Consider the following 13,234-nt stretch of genomic DNA (forward strand, 5'->3'; position numbering starts at 1 on the left):
GAATGGACGCATATCCTCCAAACAAAAATTGAAAGACTCTTAGCTGGCTACAGAAAGCCTTTACAAGGTGTGATACGTGAAGGGGTACTATTATTGTCTCAAAAATCTTCAGTTCCCACTTTCAGAACCCTGGGGTGTAGTCCAACTGGTCCAGATGACATCTAACTTCAGAGCTTTCAGCTTCACAAGCACCTTCTCCAGATCACAGCATCCACTCTCACTGATGCCCTCTGACACACGTTTATCGGTCCCATTATGCTGGAGTCTTCCACAGAGCAAAATATTCATTCAGTTCGTCCCTTTTCTTTCCCCCCCCCCCCCCATTACTGCTTCTTCTGCGTCATTTTCCAGCTTTCCGGCATCCACTCTCGCATCCTTTTTATTCTTCATATGTCTGAAAAAATGGTATTTTCTCTATTATTAGCCATTTATTTTTTCCTCTCATCAAATTTTATTTGCTTTCTTTTTTATTTTGAAAGCATCCCAATCCTCTAGCTTCCCACTAATGCTTGCTATATTATAAACCCTCATTGTTGCCTTTATTCTGACTTTACTTTCCAGTATCAGCCACTGTTGCCTCATCCTCCCTATCGAATTTTTATTCTTATTTGTGATGCATCTATTCTGCGCCTTTCCAATTGCTCCTAGAACACCAGCCCTGCGGGATCTGTCGTTAACCCTGCTGGTTCCCCTTTCCAATCGACTTGGCCAGCCCTGGACTTAGGTCGCTCTTGTTTACTGCGAGTGACAGGGTCGAGGACTGTTATCGTCCCTGACTTTTTTCTGCCAGTGATGTTTTTGGGGACTGCTATTGTCGCTATTATTTTATTTTTGCTGCAGGGGAGGTGACAGTTTGGGGATTGTGAGATTTGTTTAATTTCCTTTTTCGTGCCGGGGTTGATGTCTGTCCTTACATCAACACCCATGGTATGTCTGTATTCAGTTGTTGTACGGAGCAGACAAATATCAGAGTTGCATTGTGCATGCAGCCTTTGAGAATAATATTAACCGTTTGCACCTTTCTATTCTCCTCACTCGCGCCACTGCAGTTCCACTTACTGCATGGAATACTCATACGTCTAATTTTAGATTCTCACTCTCAGACTGCAGGATAAAATCGATCACATTACAATCACTGCCTCTGAAGCATTCCTGTATACTAATCTACCTGGTCAAAGCACAACACAACACACAATCCACAACTGCTTTTTCCAAATGGGCTCAATCACAATGTACTCTAAAAAACCATTCAGTAGGCTTTCCCAAACTACCTGCATATTGAGATCCTACAAAGAACATAGTAATATTGTCATTTTCACATGCCTTGTGCGTCTCCCGTTGTCATTTGTACTCAAAGTCGACTGCTAGAGGTCCGCACATAAATCCCATCCTCTAATCCTATGTTAACTCTCACTAAGGATTTTTTTAAAATTTTCTGTACATCACTGTAAATTACAATAAATAAAATAAATAGGAATTTTAAAAGGGAATTGTTAGGGAGAGTTCATGTGTTGAGAAATGTCTAAGCTGAGCAGAAAAAGCTCATTTTAATAAAAATGTGATTTTCTATTTTCAGACTCCTCTCCATCCACCACCCCACGCCAACCCCCACTCCCCGCCCCCGTGGGTAGAAATAAGCAGAGGGCATGATTAGTCACCAACCCACGCCACACTCCCCCACTCCCCACCCCCGTGGGTAGAAATATGCAGAGGGCATGTTTGGTGAAGGCCCTGAATAATGCACCCAGCCTTCTTTTGGCACCGTATTGAGAACATGTCCTCGATATTGGCGAGGCGTGCCCGTCACTACAGCACTCTGCCCTTTCTTTCCATCCTACACATTGGAGCCCCGCCCCACGCCAGACTGTGACGCAACGACTGACAACGCTGTCCACGTACGCCCACAAAAATGTATTTGATTCTTCGACAGCAATCTAACTCGCATTAATGAACAATTATGACGTCTGAACGGTGACCGCGTCAGCATGTTGGGACCTGGATGGATCCGCTGAGATGTCGACGCCCAGGAACCTGAAGATATTCACCCAGAAGACCATAAGACCATAAGACAAAGGAGCAGAAGTCGGCCATTCGGCCCATCGAAGTTGTTCCGCCATTTCATCGTGAGCTGATACAATTTCCCCTTTAGTCCCATTCCCCCGCCTTCTCACCATAACCTTTGATGCCCTGACTACTCAGGAACCTATCAGTCTCTGCCTCAAATACACCCAGTGACCCGGCCTCCACTGCCGCCCGTGGCAATAAATTCCATAGATCCACTGTTCTGAACCTCCAGTGAGGATTTGCGTCTGTTCACCTGACGCATTCTCCCTGGAGTACAATTAATTCCCTGGTATTACTAAAATTGATGAGAAGGTTGGTGCTTTGACTCCACTCAACCAGCATATCCATCTGATGCTGAGACGCCTATTGGTGTCATCACAAACGGGATTGCATGCAGAGTCAACATAAAACATGTGTTCCTTCAAGTTCCGAGTGCAGCATGGGTAGCAGGGTAAGTCACCGCCTCCTCGATGCTTCACCGTCCCAGTCATTGATCAGCAGTACAGTCAACGCAATGGCTGTTCCTCCGGACTACCCGGTGTGAGTGACTGTGAGTAATCTGTCCTTGGTCGTTGCTGAAATGATTCAGTGTCTACAGAATGGAGCAGCCAGCAGCGTCACAGGGAACGACACTCTTCAGAAAGGGTTTGCACATTTCACTGCAAACGCAGTTTGGGCTGAGATTGTCACTTTTACGTGATTGGTTTCAGCTCGGTATGTTGTCAGACATTCCTGGTATTCGTCTCAGGGTTGGCTTGTAATTACTGATCACATCCGTAGACTCCAAACAGAACAGAACCTAGTCGCGGTGTGAAGGCTTGCCTGGCTCAGTAACTTGGAGAGCGAAACTGGCTGGAGATAGGAGTTAATGCTTTGACTCTTGGTAGGGTCACTCATGCCAAACAAGTCAAATGGTAGAGGGCAGACTGAGAGTGTTCCCCCGCACCCACAAATTCGAGGATTCAGCTCAGAGATATTAATCCGAACTGGTCAAAGAAAACTTCAGTGAAACGAAAATGAAGAGACCGTCTACATATGAATCCGTCGGTATTTCTGAATCGCTACCCGGGACTTGGCAGACAATTGTGAAAACCGAGAGGACGCTACTGACAGGGTGAATGAATCCCTGAACGTCGCTGACTGACAGGAATGGAGGATCTTCACTGCGGCCCCAACAAGCCAGCGGCGAGACTGGTAGTAACTTATGAAATTAGTCAGCTCCGCCCTGGAGACAGGCCTCCGTTGTAACCAGGATATCTTCATGTAGCGGTGACTCAGAGAGGCGGCGACCATCATTAAGGACTTTATCACCCAGGACGTTCCTCTTCTCACTGTTACCATCAGGAAGGAGGTACAGAAGCCTAAAGCCACACACTCAGCGATTCAGGAACTAATTCTTCCCTTCTGCCATCCAATGTCTAAATGGACTTTGAACCTATGAACACTGCATCACTCTTCTATCTGTTTTACTCTATTTTTAATTTAACAATTTAATGTGTATGTTTACTCTAGTTGAATATTTGATTGATTTTCATTTCTATATGTATCATGTATTGATTGCACTGCTACCGCTAATTTAACAGACTTCTCGACATCTGTCCGAGATATTAAGCCCGAATCTGATTCTGATTCTGAAGTAAGTCACATCCGTAAGACAGATGCTGGTGTTGATCGGAACTGAGACTCTCAATCCGGATCAGCAGAAAATGAGTTCGGTGGGAAGATTCTAGTTCTCGAAATCCCAAGCGTTTGGCACAACAATGTGACCGGAGTGAGCAGTTTCGCTTGTCACCTAATTTCTGCCCGCACCGACTCGAAACCCTGTGAAATGTATAAGCCGATATTGTATGCAAGTTAGAGGCACCTGTATCCTGGTCGGAAAAAGGGAAGTGGTTAAACTATGTAAGTTCACTTGCCAGTTTCTCGTTCTTTGACATTAATGTCTTCAGCGCTAATCAACATGCAGACCCATCGTTTTCCAAAGACTGCTGCGCTGTTTCCATTTTACACGTATTTCCACAACAGAGTGTAACAGCAACACAGTCTCCCAACTCCTACACTGACTTCCTGAGGCCAGCGTGCCGAACACCTTTCCCAGTCTCTCTGCACATGAGACGGGTTTCAGCAAACTATGCCCTTTTACCTCTCTCTCTCCCTGCTGATTTGCACTCCCCGGTGCTCTATCATTCCTCGAATAAATACTCAGCTGGTTTGACATTCCAAAATATGACACTTCAAACTTACCTGCCTTGAAAACTATTTCCAATTCCTTCTTCAGTGTTTCTGTTTGACATTGCCAATTATCCAGAGCGTCAATACAAAAGTCGTGAAGCAAATCGCTAATAATTTCCAGTAACGGGGCTCGTCCGGGATTTGAACCCGGGACCTCTCGCATGTGCTATTCCACCCGAAGCGAGAATCATACCACTAGACCAACGAGCCCGCATTTGCAGATTGCGTCACAACTGAACTCCGAAGCCATTTAAATTTAATTGGTGGAAAACCCATTGTCCTTTCCGTTGTTGAGAGGAGAGTCTGATGTCAAAATATGTTGGGCCCGTATTCCTTTGAGATTACAAGAGTATTCGTTACTTGATTCAGTCAAAATAAGAATATAACGGACCCTGATGTATTGCACGTCAGAATGCGTTTGCCAATGGAAGGGACCCAATCAAAGGACACTAGTTCAAAACGCAAACTCCAAGCATAGTTTTTTCACATAAGGTGATGCTTCTCAGAAATTTCCTGTCCCGGCGGCAGGTGGATGGTGGATAATTAGATTTATTCAGGCGCGTATACAGAAGTATTTTGTTCCATGAACAGCGGAGACGTTTGATAAACGGCACACAATAAGAAATTTATTCAGGACAAATTTTCACACGTCGATGCTGTCTGGCCCGCTGAGTTCCTCCAGCATGTTGTGTGTGTTTCGCAAGTTCGTCTAACATTATGCTGATTATCCTTTCACTGACAAGCATTGTTCCGTCACGTGACCTTCGAACTCATGTCACGTCACCTTCCGAATTTACTATCTGCATTTACCTCTTTTCGGTGTACTCACAAGAGGATTCCAATTCAAACTGTAAAATCTACCATCCACATTCCCACATTCCACGCCATCGCCGATAACATCTCCATGTTGCTGTTTGGGTAAAAACTGGTATGGAGATGGAATGAGACAGTGTGCGTAAAGGATGATTCATATCTTGCTGACAGCCGAGGGGGAAAGGAGAAGATGGTGAAGGGCAAGAGGATATGGATATTTTCTCAATGACAGAAACTTTCCTTCAACAAAACTGGGTGTAGAATGAAGAAAACAAAGAACGAAAGGGAGGAAGAATGCCGAATTGTCATGGACGGGACTGGAAACTACCTCTCCAGTGGAAACTGCGACCTTAACACAAAAACTTAGGCCACTAATCTATCCTGGCCATGTGGTTGATCTTGTGGTTAATTTCACTACTTCAGCCAAGCAAAGGATTAATGCGCTTTCAAGTTTCCGGAGATGGGGTCGGAGAAAAGAAACTCTTTTTCAGCTTGCTGCTACTGTTTAGAGGGAGGTGTGTTTTGTTTTTCAGAGAAGCTCAGAATAGAATTAAATGGACGGTGCGAACAGATAAGATTAGTCTAGTTTACGATTGTCGTCAGAGAAGACGAGATGATTTGAAAGGTCCTGCCGACGGTGTTGACCACTGTTTTAGTCAACATGACTACTGCCGACGTTGTTGACGGTGTTAACTAGTTTTTCGCAATTAGTTCCGCCTATAGTGTAAACGTCGGATACATTGTGTTTATTTATAATACGCTCAACAAAGTGATACTTCTCAGAGTTTCACTGTGGGACTGGGCAAGATATGGGACAACACAGCGTCCGCATACCTCAGACTGAACTGTGACGTCTCCAACCCTATCAGTCTGTCATCGCCCATCATTCTTCCATCAAGGGTAGCCACGCTTCCGGTTTTTCTCCTCGTCACTCTCCTTCTACACGTATCCCCCTCTTGTCTCAGGCCCCGTACTTGTCACTCGCTCCTTCTCAATCTCTCCCTCTCTCCCGTCTTTCTCCCAGTCTCTCTCTTTCTTCCTGCGCTTCTCTCTTTCGCTCCGCGTGCCTCTCCCCATCTCTGCAAGACTCTTTTCCACTAGTCTCTCTTTTCTCCCAGTCTCTTTTCTCTGCCCCCTCACTCACTCTATAAATCTATCACCCACTCCCAGTCTCTCTCCAACCAACCATCCTCCGCCAAAGTCTTTTTAACCAAAGTGTCTGCTCCCTTGAAATTTCTTGTCCGTCACGTCACTAGTTCGTTCGCGATCCCTTCTCTCGCTGATCCTCCGTCTCTCCTTCGTTTTTATGTCATTTCTCTACTCATCTCTCTCTTCCCCGTGTGTCTTCACTCCACTGCCCACTGTGCTCTCATTCTCCCGCCATTGCCTCCTCTACGTCCGTTTCTGCTCGGACTCCCTCCAAGGCTTGGAAAATGTTGAACACTCCGGATACATGGTGCTGGTGTTAAATTGTTGCACAAACACGTTTATTTAAGGGGTAACTCAGTCCAAATTCAGAGATCAATTCTCCACCGCAGCGAGATAGCCGGTCGTGTCAATTAATCAACAAATTAATAAATGAAACTGTCTTAAGTTCTTCTCTGTGGTGGTAGGGGGCATTTCCCCACCTTGACAGTGCAAAACTGGCGGTCATTGGAGAATGTGGCGGCGGGGAGAATAAAACTGGTTTGCAGCCCGACGGAGACACATCATGAGAACAGATCCTCCATTTTATTTTTATTTTTGACCATAACCCCGCTGTCATCATCGGCGAACCACGTTCAATAATAAACCCCGCCCTGCAGTGTAAATACTCAGCGCTCAAGTGACGGACAAAGCCGGTGCTTCTCGCTGACGGGGAGGAAACGGAGCAGCTGCTGGAAAAATGGCCGTCACAAGGAGAGCGGACGGAATTCACAGTGAGCACCCCGACGGTCAGATCGGGACTGGTCCGAGCTCGCAGTCAGTGGGCAGCACCGCAATGAGATTTAGCTGTCTGCACCCACATCGGATCCGTCAACACGCGATGAGCAGACAACATCCGCCTGTAAACAGACACTAACTATAACTGTCGAGTTCGGCAGTTTTCCAAATTTCCATCTAGCAAAATACATGTTGAATCTCCTCTGCATTCATACCAGTACAAACACATGTCAGTTAATAATTGTTCATTTTTTTACAGCTAAGACTGTTAAAACTCATTTTTCAATTGCTGGGAACTTACCTACCATTCTAGTAATGTTTATTATGGTAGCTTTCTGGAGATTCACAAAAATATACCAGTGTAGGTATAATTATTGTTGTGCAGTGACTTTGGGATGAAACCACCAGTAGATATTACAATTGGGGAAATACCATAGTCTTATACCATAGTCTTTCTTTCTTATTTTATTTTTAAATATTTTTATTAATTTTAAACAAACATAAATGAAACATGAATACAAGGTGTTTGAGAGTACATAATTAATAGTTTAAATAGACATTCAGATATATAATAATAAAAATATATAATCTCCCAAATTCGGAACATTAATGAACAAAGAAGCAAAAAGAAAAAAAAAAGAAAAAACCCCAAATAAAGAGAAAAAAAACCAAAAAAAAAAAACACTAACCAACATGGGCCATTGAATAATATTACGTACATATACAGTAGTGCCAATAACTCCGAACCTCCATCCAAATAATTAAGGATAATATAAGTAAGTTTTAGGAAAAGACAATTCAACTCATATGAAAATGTTGAATAAATGGTCTCCAAGTTTCTTCAAATTTAACTGAAGGATCAAAAACCAAACTTCTAATTTTTTCTAAACTCAAACAAGAGATAGATTGAGAAAACCACTGAAATACAGTTGGAGGATTAATTTCTTTCCAATTCAATAAAATATTCTTCTATCCATTAATGTAACAAATGCAATCATTCGTTGAAATGAAGCGGATAAACGGTTATTATCCGTAATTCGTAAACCGAAAATTGCAGTAAAAAGATGCGGTTGGAAATTGATATTTAAAACTCTTGAAATAATACTGAAAATATCTTTCCAATAATTTTGTAAACAAGGACAAGACCAGAACATATGAGTCAATGAAGCAACATCAGAATGACATCTATCGCAGCTTGAATTAAGATGAGAATAAAATCGAGCCAGTTTATCCTTAGACATATGAGCTCTATGTACAACCTTAAATTGTATTAGGGCATGTTTAGCACAAATAGAGGATGAATTTACCAATAATAAAATTTTTCCCATTGCTCAGTAGATATAGGACAATGCAACTCTTCTTGTCATTCCTTCTTAATTTTTTCTGATACATCTGAATGTAAATTCATGATCATCTTATAAATGATGGCTACTAAACCCTTTTGATAAGGATTAAGGGCTAAAATTCTTACTGTAATCTCCAATGGACATTCTTTCGAAAAAGACTGTAACTCATTATACAAAAAAATTCTATCTTGCAAATATCTAAAAAAATGGGTTTTAGGCAAATTATATTTATTAGATAGCTGTTCAAAGGACATAATGTTATCATCCAGAAACAATAGGCAATAGATAATAGACAATAGGTGCAGAAGTGGACCATTCGGCCCCTCGAGTCTGCACCGCCATTCCGAGATCATGGCTGATCATTCACTATCAATACGCAGTCCCTGCCTTGTCCCCATATCCCTTGATTCCCCTATCCATCAGATATCTATCTAGCTCCTTCTTGAAAGCATCCAGAGAATTGGCCTCCACCGTCTTCCGAGGTAGTGCATTCCACACCTGCACAACTCTCTGGGAGAAGAAGCTCGTCCTCAACTCTGTTTTAAATAACTGACCTCTTATTCTCAATCCATGCCCTCTGGTGCTGGACTCTCCCAACATCTGGAACATATTTTCTGCCTCAATCCTATCAAATCCTTAATTATCTTAAACGTTTCAATCAGATCCCCTCTCAATCTCCTCAGTTCCAGCGTGTACAAGCCCAATCTCTCCAATCTCTCTGCGTAAGACAGCCCTGCCATCCCAGGAATCAACCTAGTGAATCTACGCTGCACTTCCTCAACTGCCAGAATGTCCTTCCTTAAACCTGGAGACCAAAACTGTACACAATATTCCAGGTGTGGTCTCACCAGGGCCCTGTACAAATGCAAAAGGACATCCTTGCTCTTGTATTCAATTCCCCTTGTAACAAAGGCCAACATTCCATTTGCCCTCTTCACTGCCTGTTGCACTTGCTCATTCACCTTCATTGACTGGTGAACTAGGACTCCTAGGTCTCTTTGAACAGAACGCGAAAACATGTTATACCTTTGGTTTTCCATAAAAGAAAAGCTTGAGCCATAGATGAAGGCCGAAAAAAATAATTAGGTATTATACGACATGATAAAATAAATTTATTCAAGCCAAAAAGTTTACGAAATTGAAACCAAGACCAGTCTTTCAATTTTCTTTTTCAAGTCAGTATATTTCTATTGCTTTTCGCGTACTGTTTTCTGTATATCATGTGCATTTGGAATTGCACACACATACCTGCAGATTTATCTCTTATTTGTGATTGGTTGACTATTAAGTAAATTGTTTTTGCTGCTTTATCCTGTGATATTATAATTGGATGTGTGTTATGTATTGCTCTATCTCTAGGTCATAATAAAATTGTCGGACTCTAACTCTAAAACACCCTCAGGATTCTATTTGTAGTAATGGATCGTCTCTGTCATGATTTTGCAATTTAAAGCATGATTTTGGTGAATGATGCTTGCCAACAGCTTGTACCTCTGTAAGTAATCACCTTGAATTAAACTGTTTCAGGATCCTGTAATGTGTTGGATAATTTCTGGTTTCTCTTACTTTCTGCCTTCATCGTCTCAAATTTGTTCGCGTTTACTGTGTATTTTCGATATGTTCGTGTTACCCACCCGGTCCTATATTACCACAGAAGGAATGGAACTCCCCCAACACCGTGTCTGAATGTGAGCAGCTCCCCGAGCATCTTCCTCCCTCGCCTCTCCACAGTGCAATCTGCTGCTTCGTCCGTCACTTCTTCCTCACCGTCACCATTCTCTCACCCCTCTCTAATCGTTCAGCACACCCCCTCTCCCTCAGCCTCTTTCCTCCATCCTCACCTTCTCCTTTCCCCTGTTTACTCCTCTCGCCCCACTTGCCTCACACTCACGTTTCTTCTCTAAACAGCGGCTTGCAAAAGTTCTGGCTCCCCTTTTCAAAATTTATTTTACTGGGAATATATAAGCGAGTAAAAATGACCTGATTTCGAAAAGGCACAAGGTTAAAGATAACACATTTCTTTAGTATTTTTCATCCTTTACAGTTTCAAAATAACAAAAACAAAGGAAAAGGGCCCAAAGCAAAAGTTTGGTTACCCTGTCTGGCAGTACTTAGTAACACCCCCTTTGACAAGTATCACAGCTTGTGGACGCTTTCTGAAGACAGCTGATAGCCTTTCCATTCTTGCTTGATGGAATTTCGCCCATTCTTCCTTGCAAAAGACTTCTAGTTCTGTGAGATTCTTGGGCCGCGTTGCTGTTTTGAAGTCTCGCCACAGATGTTCGATGATGTTTAGGTCTGGGGACTGTCAGGTCCATGGGACAACCTTCAGCTTGCACCTCTTCAGGTAATGCATTGTGGTTTTTGAGGTGTGCATGCGATCATTATCCTGTTGTAGAAGCCATCCTCTTTCCATCTTCAGTTTTGTTGCAGACGGGGTGTTGCTGGTATTGAATTGAATTCATTCTTCCCTCCACCAGTGAAATGCTTCCCCGTTCCACTGCCTGCAACACAAGCCTAAAGCATGATCGATCCACCCCGTGCTCATGTAATTCTGCACCCTTTTTTTCTCCAAACATACCTTTGCTCATTCAGACCAAAAACTCTACTTTAACTTCATCAGTCCACTGGACTTGTTTCCAGAATGCTTCAGGCTTGTTTAGATGTTCCTTTGCAAACTTACGACTCTGAATTTTGTGGTGATGACGCAGGAAAACTTTTCTTCTAAGGACTCTTCCATGAAGGTCATATTTGTGCAGTTGTCGCTGCACAGTTGAACAGTGCATTGCCACTCCAGAGTCTGCTAAATGCAGGAGGGGGCGGGACTCTGTCCCATTTCCAGTCCGCCGCAATCGTAGCTGGTGGGGTTTCGCTCCCCGGACAGTGAGGTGCTGCTGCTCGCTTGCGAGGCGTTTCGAGTCGACAGGGTCTTCAGAACGAAGGGGCTGTGGAATCGTGGGTGAAAGCTGAAGACTTACCACACCTTCGAGGGTCTGATCCATGGGGGAGCGGCGACCCGATAAGTGGAAGCTCGTAGACCCGGCACTGGTGGGTTTTTTCGTGCTCCTGGGCTCGGGGATTTCATGGTCCTGGGGTCAAAGGAAGGGTTGGTGAGAACGCGGAAATACTGTGTTAGGGGGAGCTCTTCGATGTTTTTAATTTCTCTAGTTCCGTACGTCAATTTAACTATTTGAACAGTAATAAAAAAATAAGTCTTTAGAAAATATTATAAAACTAATACTTCATCGTGCTTCACTCTGAAATGAATTTAAATTAACGATTTCTTATATACATGAGGAGTAAAAATCTTCACGTCACGTCTCTATCTAAATGTGCAATCAAAGTAATTTATAATAATTTATAGTAAATAGGAGAGTCAATTTAGTATAGAGTACAAACAAATCAGCGTGAGTTAATCAGCCTGAGTTAATCAGCCTGATGTCCTGGTGGAAAAAGCTGTCCCGGAGCCTGTTGGTCCTGGGTTTTATGCTGCGGTACCGCTTCCCGGATGGTAGCAGCTGGAATAGATTGTGGTGGTGCTGACCAGGGTCCCCAATCAACCTTTTTACACACCTGTCCTTGTAAATGTCCTGAATCATGGTAAGTTCACATCTACGGATGCGCTGGCCTGTCCGCACAACTCACTGTAGAGCTGTGATTAAGGGAGGTACAGTTCCCATTCCAGGCAATGATGCCGCCAGTCATAATGCTCTCAATTGTGCCCCTGCAGAAAATTCTTAGGATTTCGGGGCCATACCAATTTTCCTCAACCGTCTGAGATGAAACAGGCGCTGTTGTGCCTTTTTCACTTCGGAGCTAGACTGCACAGGCCACGTGAGGTCCTCGGTGATGTGGTTGCCAGGAAGTTAAAGCTGTTACCCTCTCAACCGCAGATCCATTCATGTCAATAAGGGTTCTAAAATCCTCCTGAAATCCACAACCATCACCTTCGCTTTTGCGACATTCAGGGAGAGGTTGTTTACCTGACGTCACTGTGTCAGAGAGATAGCTTCTTCCCTGTAGGTCACTTCGTTATTTTTTGATATTAGGCCAATCAATGCAGTATCGTCGGCAAATTTAATTAACAGATTGGAGCTGTGGGTGCCGATACAGTAATGGGTATACAGGGAGTAAGGGAGGGGACTCAATACATGGCCCTGAGGGGCTTCTGTGAAGAAAGTCAGAGGGGTGGAGATGAAGGAGCCCATTATTACAACCTGCTGGCGATCTGAGGGGCATGGTCAATGACGAGATGTCTGAGCTTCCTGTCGGGGTAACTATGGTGTTGGATACTGAAATGTAATCCAAGAATAGCATTCTCGCATAAGCATCCTTCTTCTCCAGATGTGTGTACAGCAGTGGCCATTGCGCCGTCTGTCGATCGGTTGTATCGATAGGCAAATTATAAGAGGTCCAGCACCCTCCTTTCGTAAAGGGGTTACATACACTAATCACACAGACCCGTGTCAGTCACCAAGTAATCTCAATGCCCCGCTGTGTCCCCACAAGCTCGAGTCATTCCCCATACCCATCCCATTGCCCCACTCTCTGCCCACTGCCCCGTGTCAGGGTCGAACATTAATCACACTACGCGCTCCCGTCCCACAGCCCTGTGTCAGTTCCAGAAGTACATAACTGTGTAAGTGGAATTATGATGATATTAGGCTGGAACATCGAAGCATAAATCGGGAACGGATATGTCCTGGGAAATGCAGAACAGAAATGTGAAGGTATTTAAGGCTGCACTTACACGGGGTTCTGGATAGGTTTGCCCCATTCAGACAGGGAAAGGATGGTATGGTGAAGGGAGAAAAGAGATGTGAAACATCTGGTCAAGCGGAAGGAAGTAGCTTTCG

General features: G+C 43.7%; 1 non-coding gene across 1 annotated transcript; it reads right to left on the bottom strand.

Moving 5' to 3' along the window:
* Positions 1–4,422: 4,422 nt before the first annotated feature.
* trnap-cgg (transfer RNA proline (anticodon CGG)) lies at positions 4,423–4,506 on the bottom strand. Its single transcript is given in 2 exon segments — positions 4,423–4,458; positions 4,471–4,506. It is a non-coding gene; the product is annotated as a tRNA-Pro (tRNA).
* Positions 4,507–13,234: the final 8,728 nt, after the last annotated feature.

Source organism: Hypanus sabinus, unplaced genomic scaffold (genome assembly GCF_030144855.1).
Source record: "Hypanus sabinus isolate sHypSab1 unplaced genomic scaffold, sHypSab1.hap1 scaffold_323, whole genome shotgun sequence".
In the NCBI taxonomy this organism is placed as follows: domain Eukaryota; kingdom Metazoa; phylum Chordata; class Chondrichthyes; order Myliobatiformes; family Dasyatidae; genus Hypanus; species Hypanus sabinus.